We start from the raw sequence: 9,389 nt of genomic DNA, 5'->3' as shown, positions 1-9,389 counted from the left end.
TGGGGAAACATAGAGCTTTGTTTTATACAGACAGGCTCAGAATCCAAACCACAGATCAAATGGAGGGATCACAGAGTGACTCAGAAACAGAATGGATTTAAAAAAAAATGTACAGATACAAGGGGCCTATGAACAGACACACACTATATGCCACCTCCAGGATCAAAGTCACGATGCCTCTGAATACCAGTCACTGGGGGGAAAACAGTGGGAAAGGGCTATTGTCCTCATGTCCTGCTTGTGGGCTTCCCAGAGGCATCTGGTTGGCCACAATGGGAAATAGCTTGCTTAACTTGATGGCCTTCTGTCTGATCAGGCAGCACTCATCTTAGGTTCTTGGGCAGATTTAGAACTCCCTGGCCAGTTGCTTCTATATTTACTTCACTGTGGTTGTTAATTTGAGAGAAGACTTTTATTCCCCCCTTCCCAATTGCAGGGGGGGAAACACGACCTTTCAGATTGTTTATTCCAATCAATAAAAAAAGTCTCACACTGCCAGATTCCAAGAAACATGAGACTTTCCTGCCTGGGAAAATGCGGGGGGAGTCTATGCTGAAAAAAGAGAAATGGAAGGTCAAGGGTTCACAGGCAGGATGAGCCATGAGATGGAAAAAGCAGGTATGATAGGAAGGTGCATCCTTTCTATTTAGCACACACAGAATTGTAAAAGAGTGAAGGCTTCAGTAGGAACATCCAATCAACTTGATTTTACTGGCCCTCATAGCAGCACAACAAAGCCACCATTAGCACTGAAAAAGGAGCAAATATTGAATTTGGGTATCCCAAAGGCATCTGGTTGGCCACTGTGAGAATAGAATGCTGGACAAATGGCCTTTGGTCTGATCCAGCAGGGCTCTTCTGATGGTCTTAATTTTAAAATTTAAGAACATTTTTCCTTTCTTTTCTTTCGTTCCCCCACCCACCCAAAGTCCTCCATATCACTGCCTAGCAACACCAGATCTGACAATTAGAAATGGCTCATCACCGAATGTATATTTGCTTTATTATGTAGCACATTTATATATTTTTACACTGAAGGACACCATTTGGAATTCTTCCCTTGGGCACCAAAATATCTTGGGCTGACCATGTGTGTGTGCGTGTGTTGCCTGAGCCTTACTGCTGTTTGCACAGAATGTTGAGCCCCATCTTCATCATTCTGTCTAAAGAGCACATGGATTCCCTCCTTTGACTCTTCTACATTCAAGCTTTACTTTAGACCTCTTGAGTTAGTCGACAAGATCTGTGTATCAGATTTGCAAGTGGTTGTTCAGACTTTATCAACACTCCTATGGATTCAGAGGTTTTTCTTTTTGGTTTGGTTTGGTCTCCTTACTTCCCTACTTTGTGCAAGTAAGGAAAAGTAATGACTCTGAAGCTGTCCTTGGTCTGCCAGGCGAGCAAGCCTTCAATCCCACTACTTGCTCAGTTTTCATAACACTGTGGTTTGCAGTGATCACAAAGGTGGCTGAAGAATGAACAAAAGAAAAAGTTACCACTGCTAAATGCAAGAAAAATGATCAGAATTTGTGAAGCTCAGAGGGACATTTATTCAATAATGTTCAGGAATCCTTTTCCTCTGCCAGATTTAGCCACAAAGGGAGGCCCTATGCTGTCTGGCTGCCCCACATGCTTAGCTTGGTTAGATGAGGCTGAAAGAGGGGAGGGAATGATATCCCAGGCACAAAGATGGGATAGTGCCATAAAAATGCAATCTGAGTTTATGACTTAATAAGGTTGCAATGACAGATCACAGGATGTGGTGTGGACTGCTGAACCTTCACACACAATGTTCAATAACGGACAACACTAAACACAGCTGGTTGGTATCCTCAATCACCCTTATCCATTCTCAATGTTTCATCCTGGCCCATGAAACGTACACAAAACTGACACACATCTAACCAATATCCAGGCAGAAAGGAGAGTGATTTTCATAAGCATATAAAACCCCCCACTAAAAATGCCTTCCTGTTTTGTGACCTTTTCAGGAAGAGATACTACCTTTTCAAGAAGCATGTGCTCTAAGTAGGTTCAGTTTGCCCTCACAAGCATTATGTGATTCCTGGTTGATGAGGGTTATTCATGTGACTAGTCAAAGGAGCATTACCTTCACCCTAAATTGGCTTTAGAGTGATATCAGCACACTACCAGTGACAAGCATTCAGATGAAATTATGGGGATTTACATCTTAAAACTTGTGCCCATGTTTTTAGGAGCATCATAACAGGGAAAGCTGGGTGTCCTGCAGTGTAAGTCAACAACAAGCAGGGGATCGGCTCAGTGATCACTGAGAAATGAAAATGAAAGTTGCAAACTTTATACCTGAATGTAGTCAAGAACAGCATCTGGCTCTTGGCAGTGAACATAGGCTGCTACGTCAAGCTCAGTCATAATAATGTTCCATTGAAGGCAGTGGGGTTTGTTCTCATATGTATTTTATTTGCTCTACAATATCTACCCTACTTCTCGGCCCATAAATGAACTGTCATAGTAACTTAACACCTTATCAAAATTAAGTGTATATTATACAATAAAAGGAAGAATACAAGTATGTTTACGGCAGGGACCTCAATCCATACCCCACTGAAGTGAAGGATAAAACGGCCAAGGATTTGTGGATTTAAGGTTTCAGATCACCCCTTTGTTTACATTAAGTGCAGGATCCGTAAGTCTTGTAATATACTTTTAGAAATTACAAACACACAAACATGGATAATGGATTCTTACTTTATTCTTACTTGCCCCTTTAACAGATACTTTTACACGCACACAAAATACTACTACAAGTCCATTGTCTTATTAGGTGTTCCAAATTAAATTATTATTGCATGTTGAGTAACAACTGGTTATTAAAAACATTTCATCCTCTCTTACAAAGAGGAAATGTGAACATAATACCACCACTTGCCTTGGTAATATCCCTCAGCACAGACAAGGAAACAATTTAGAGGGCCACATGATTTTGGAGCAATAGCTTGAACAACTGACATATTTACTGAGCTTTCAAAGCCGCAGGCAGGACAGATGTTTGAATCAAAACAGCCCAGGAAGGCTAATGGGATCCTTACATGGCCTTTAAAGATGTATGTGTTCCTAATTGCCAATGATGCTTATGGAGCCAGTTATTGTAGAATCTTAGCACCTACTGCTGTTTAATGCATTCATCCTCAAAACACCCCTGTAGTTATTATTAGCTCAATCGTTTCCTATCAGTAATGTAAGTGCAGAGAGGTTAAGTGAATGGCTAATGTCACACAGATGCTATAGCTTGGCCTGGACTTGAACCCATTTTTCTCAACATTGCAGACTATCACTCTAACCCCATGAATATATTATCTCTCAAGTGAACCATTTTACTTCCCCAGCCATCAGACCTCTTGTGCAGAATGTGTCCGCACTGTTGTAGACTGCTTACAACCCTGATATCCTGCTTACCCAACTTTCCAAAAACATTTCTGTTAGAAAGAAAGGGGCATATAGAGTTTTCCTTGCGACAATAAACATATCAAATACTTTATGTCTCTAGCATGGTACTCAACGTGCTTTCTCTTCATACCAAAGTAAAGCTCTTAGTTATGATGACTTCTATACAGTGGTACCTCTAATTACGGACTCGATCCGTTCTGGGGTGCCATTCACACCCCGAAAAGTCTGCAACTAGAGCGCCGCTTCTGCGCATGTGCATGGCATGAAAGAGCGCTTCTGTGCATGCATGAAGCGCGCAGAATGCCTCGTGCACATGCATGGGGCGATACCCGGAAGTATACACAAATGAGGTTTGCCGCGTTCGTAGCCTGAAAAAATGCAACCAGAGACTGACGTAACAAGGGGGACAACTGTAATGAGACAGTCCTGAGTTACTTTGGATATCCTGCACCCTTCCTATATATGGACCTTGTGTCTCAAATAATATATTTTAGAAGACATCTGAAGGCAGCCCTGTTTAGGGAAGCTTTTAATGTTTGATGCATTACTATATTTTAATATTTTGTTGGAAGCTGCTCAGAGTGGCTGCGGAAGCCCAGCCAGATGGGCAGGGTATAAATTATTATTATTATTATTATTATTATTATTATTATTATTATATATAACAAAGGAATTCCTACACAATGATTGATACACCAAAGAACCTGAGATAGCAGTTCCTCACGTGAGTAAGCACCAGGAATAGGAGGAGAAGGATTTCTAAGTTGGCCGGATCTGTTCTATTTCATTGTTGTTGCGATTCTCACCTGTGAATTTCCTGTTATTTGATCAATACTTGACTGCTTTGCATGAAGAGGTAGCTGTGCTTTGACTTCTCCAATAATACTGATGACAGGGGCCTACCATTCCATTCAGTGAGCCTCATCTACTGAATTTCACCTTTCTTCCCAGTTCCTCTTCCATCTCTTCCACGGGGCTAATTTGGTTCTCTGGGGCTTTCAATCTATCCCTTTTACTATTATACCCAGCCTTTTGATGCTTTCCCCCCTAGTCTCAGAAGTTATTACCATTAGCTGCCTTTGCCCCTTTGTTCTATTCTGTTCCTTCTGAAGGTCTTCTCCCTCATCCAGAAAATAGCCACATTCCTCATGACCTCTTCTTTTAGCTTTATTCCCAACTCCATGCCCTCCACTAACACCCACCACTATTCCCCTTCCAGAGCTGCAGTGGTGGAGTCGGTATTCTTGCCAAGTTCTGCCATCTCTAACCCCTGATTTTCCCCAATTCTCACTGCTACCCAAGCTTCAAAATTCATTCCACGTGCCTCTGCGGTCCTTTCCTGTGCTACAGAATCACCCTGGCTCCATTTCAACTTTCTTATCTGACACTGACACATAGTTTCCTACTCCCACTTTGCTCCTTAGTGACTTCAACATATACACTGATAACCTCATTGACCCAGTGTCCTTCTGCTGTCTCTCCCTAACTTCCTCCTTTAGCCTGTGAACCCGGCCTGAAAATTTGGACTGATTCCCACACCCACTGTCATGGCCACTTGTGGTCTCTAGGGATCTTGTGGTCTCCTAAGCATTTATCTGTGCCAGAACCCTCCACTGTAGAAAATCCCTCCTCACCAACCATTACTTCTGTTGTTTTCAAAAATGTGTGCACCCCACCCTCTCTGCTATGCCTCTTTCCCTTCCATGACCAGCAATATATCAACACTGGTACTCTGTGGCAGAGAGAAGCCCTGAAGTTGAAGCAGGAGAGGAGAGAGGCCAAGAGGCAGAGATGGATCAGACGGGTGAACAGTGACATGTGTGTTCCCCTCCTACTGCATCAAGCTCCCCTCTTCCCTTGTCTCCCAAAACCAGAAGAGGCATGAAAAGAGTAGAGGAGAGGTTGGCTGCATGCAAGTGCAGTCTCTGATTGCTTGGGGGGGGGAACCTAGAGAGGAAGGGACTTAGGAAGCTGTGGGAAGGTGGGGACCTTCAGGGATGAGTTGCTGTGTTCTTTAGGCCTGACACTCCACCAGGTCTGCAGATCATGCTTTGGCTAATAAATAGTTAACTCCAACTTGCAAGGTGTGATTTACTGCCAGCTAGCCCCTGGGCCTGAGAGTCCCTGTCCCTACTTCAGGACCAGTGATGATTTCTTTTCAAAGAAGGGAAAGATTTCAATGAAGATAGATTTTCGTCTGGAGTGAACAAATCATGGCAGAAAAATCTGTGTCTAAGTCCCTTTCCAAGACTTCTCCATTACCAATATGCAAAGCCAAAACAATAAACAAAGCAGAAACAAAGCCTCCCTCACTGTATGCATCCCTGCTGTAATGTCTGTGGCTAACATCAGAGGCGGACTCGCAGCAGGAGTCCCTGTGCTGACTCACTCGCAGCGAACAAAGGAGATTCCTGACCATTGTTATTTCAATTATTTTCATTAATTCATTCATCACTTTAATTTTATCCTTCTCTTCCCAACCACAGGGAAAGGACAGTGTGGTTTACATCTGGAAATGAGTTTCTCAGCACTGGAACAAAGGAACAAGCCTCAAATAAAATTTCAAAATCTTGAAAATGCTGATTATTTCACTGCAGAATCCCCTTCAACATTATCTCTCTTTAAAAAAAAAATAGGGGAAAGAAGCAAAGTTAATTAGAAGCACTTCAAATGTAATAATTCATGTTAGTTAGGGGTCATATTATGGATCTCTACAATACAGAAATCTTTATGGTTATGAAATCTGGGGAAGCCTCTTTTAAAATTCTACTTTGTCAAATCTCCCAGTTTTTCAGTGGCTCCTGCCTATTGCTTGATGCACTAAGCAAGGAGTTTCTACATGCTTATTTTTAAAAACAAAAACAAAAAAACTTGAGTGGGGTTCCACACTCAGAGACATATTTTCATCATTTATTTGTTTGTTTATTAGATTTTTATACTGCCCTTCATCATAAGACCACAGGGCGGCTCTCAGGATAAAATACAGGATAAAAACAAAACAGCAAAACAATAACCCCTCCCTTCCCACAAATACATTTAAAAAGCTGTAGAATATTAATCAGCCAAAAGCCTGGTTGAAGAGGAATGTTTTCACCTGGCGCCTAAAAGTAGATAATGAAGGCACCAGGCGAGTCTCCCTGGGACAGCATTCCACAAATGGGAAGCCACTGCAGAGAAGGCCCGTTCTTGTGTTGCCACCTTCTGGACCTCACATGGAGGAGGCACACAAAGAAGGGCCTCAGATGATGAACGCAGAGTCCAGGATGGTTTATATGGGGAGAGGCGATCCTTCAGGTATTGGCATATTGTGTGTCTTGCTTAGCCTTCTCACCAGTGTATCAAGAAGAGCAGGGTTAGGATGGCAGTTTTATGAATTCCCATTCCTTATAGCAAGGGCTGCCCTCCGTCACAGGCAATCTTCTGGAGAGCTCATGCAGAAGTATGTGTGGACTACCACTGGGTAGACCAGGCTAGAGGGTTGTGGAGGTTGTGTTGCTGTGGTTCAGCAGAGTTCATTCTCCCTCATCAGGAAACGTCTCCCTAAGTACATTAAGGATCTTATTCCTTATGCTCCGTCTCCGTCACGGAGATCCTCTGGTGAGGCACTCCTTGTGGTTCCCTATGCCTTGAAGTTCAATTGTCTATTACTAGGGAGCAAACTTTAGCATGGCTTTGTCCTGGGGAACTCCCTGCCAGGAGAGATTCAACAGGAATCATTCCTGGCTTCATTTAGACATCTCCATAAAAATGTGTTATTCTGACAGGCCTTTGCAATGTGAATTTCTTTTTACCAAACAGTTTTTATTGCTTTTTTTAAAAAATGTGTGCTATACACTGCCTTGCTACATTTTTCGTGCAAGTGCGGCCAATAAATATTTAAATAAATTAATTTAAAGCAGGCTACCACTATGTCACCCTTTCCATCAAGTGGCCTTTTCACACAGGCCATTTCTGAGATGAATGAGTCCCTGTGGAGTGGCTTTTCCTCTCAGTGTCAAAGGGTCTTGTGAAAATGCCCTCACTTGATAAGAAAACAAATTGTCGCATGGGGCTCATTTAGAAAACTTGCTGAAGATAATCCATTAGAGCATTTTCAGAAGTGATTTAAATACAATGCCTTTGCTGAAGAGCTTGACACAAGTTGGGGTTCACCCTAGACCTGAGTTACAAATGCGCACTTTTACAGTGGTATACTTTCCCCTTTCCTTCCTGTTTCTTTCCCCACATTCTCACATAAATCTAAAGTGGGGAAATTATGTCCTGGTGTTTCTTCTTCCTAAAAACAATCCTACAAAGTGGACCCCATTGAAGAAAGCATGTAGTCCAAATGTGCCCTTAGGGTGTACATCAATTCTTGTGTACTCGTGATGATAACAAACCCATTGATATTAAATTTGGCATCTGCATTGTCTACATGGGAAGCACTCCAGATAATCTATCGGCACCTTACCGCCTCTCTGCCACTTAAAAGTATACCGAAAAATATGGAAGTGTTTTAAATAAATACAAGGAAGGTAACCTTTTCTCCGGTTTGGAATTTCCTCCCCAAAGAGGCATGCTGAGCTACAATAATACATGTGTTTTGTTGCCATCTGAACACCTTCTTATTTGCCCAGACATTTTAGATTTTAGGTTATTTTTGCTTGTTTGCTCTCTCTTATGCTTCGATTTGCTTTGGTTATTTTGTACGTTATTATGTTCATTTGTTGGTTTTAAATTGTATTTATACATTGTGCCTGAATTAGTTCCCCTCTCCCAGACTTTTGTATGCTCGTCTGGAATCTTTTGATGAAAGGTGATTTACAGAGATCATATATAAAATATAATATACTGTAAATGGTGCTAGCACGGGGGATATTTACATCTCAGTTTCCCTTTGACATACTTTTACTCCTGTTTACAGCTCAGTAAATACACACACATACACACATCAAGTCAGAATAACAATATTCTTAATCAGAGATGGGTACATTTACTGGAATATTAAAGGATGTTTCATCATTGCTCTTCCATGAAGCCTAAATGTGATCCTTAAACTGTCTCTGTGGCAGCCAAACATAGCTAGGTCAAGTTTGTTTCTCTGTGTGAGTCAGAAGATAAAAGAAACTCCAAAGGGTAGTCATGACAGTTGGGTCCTGCTATCTAGTCACAAAGAAAATCATTTTATTTCTCAGGCCTTATTCAAACCCTTCTGAATCAGACAAGTCACTTGCATTCCTGTGTTATGTGGACAAATGGAGTTAGGAGCCTGTTCCAGTAAGTTTCCTGGAAAACCAGGCTGAATTCTTCCATACAGATTCCTCCTTAATATGTATGGCATATTTCATGCTGCCAAAGAATTGTGGCATGCAATGCTGCCGTACCAGCCTTTTCTATGGAACTGCCATCCTTTCTTCACTCACTTTTAATATAGTGTTCAGACAGCCCAAATGCCAAATTATGCTTTGTCAGCCCCAATCTGCAGTTGTAATAAAAGGCAATTTCAGCACTCGTGCATAGTGCTATGGCAGAAAGAGGGGGATATTCCATGGCGGAGCTACTGCCACTTCTTAAGATCTGCCAGCTCTTGGTGGCCAGGACAGAAGGCTGCGGATGGTTTTCCTCCTCCCTCCTCCCTGCTCCATATTTTCTTTTTCTTTGGCAATCGATGGGAAGGAATGAACTACACCAGATCCAGTGCTGGAATACTTGAGATCTCATTTTTTGCTCAGGCAGGGGTCAGCAAACTTTTTCAGCAGTGGGCTGGTCCACTGTCCCTCAGACCTTGTTGGGGGCCGGACTATATATTTTTTTTTTGGGGGGGGAGAATGAATTCCTATGCCCCACAAAATCACCCAGAGATGCATTTTAAACAAAAGGACACATGCTACTCATGTAAAAACACGCTGATTCCCAGACCGTCCATGGGCTGGATTTAGAAGGCAATTGGGCCGGATCCGGCCCCCGTGCCTTAGTTTGCT

This window comes from Podarcis tiliguerta (genome assembly GCF_965153285.1).
Source record: "Podarcis tiliguerta genome assembly, chromosome: 1".
NCBI lineage: Eukaryota > Metazoa > Chordata > Lepidosauria > Squamata > Lacertidae > Podarcis > Podarcis tiliguerta.
Note: the sequence above shows the minus strand (reverse complement) of the source record.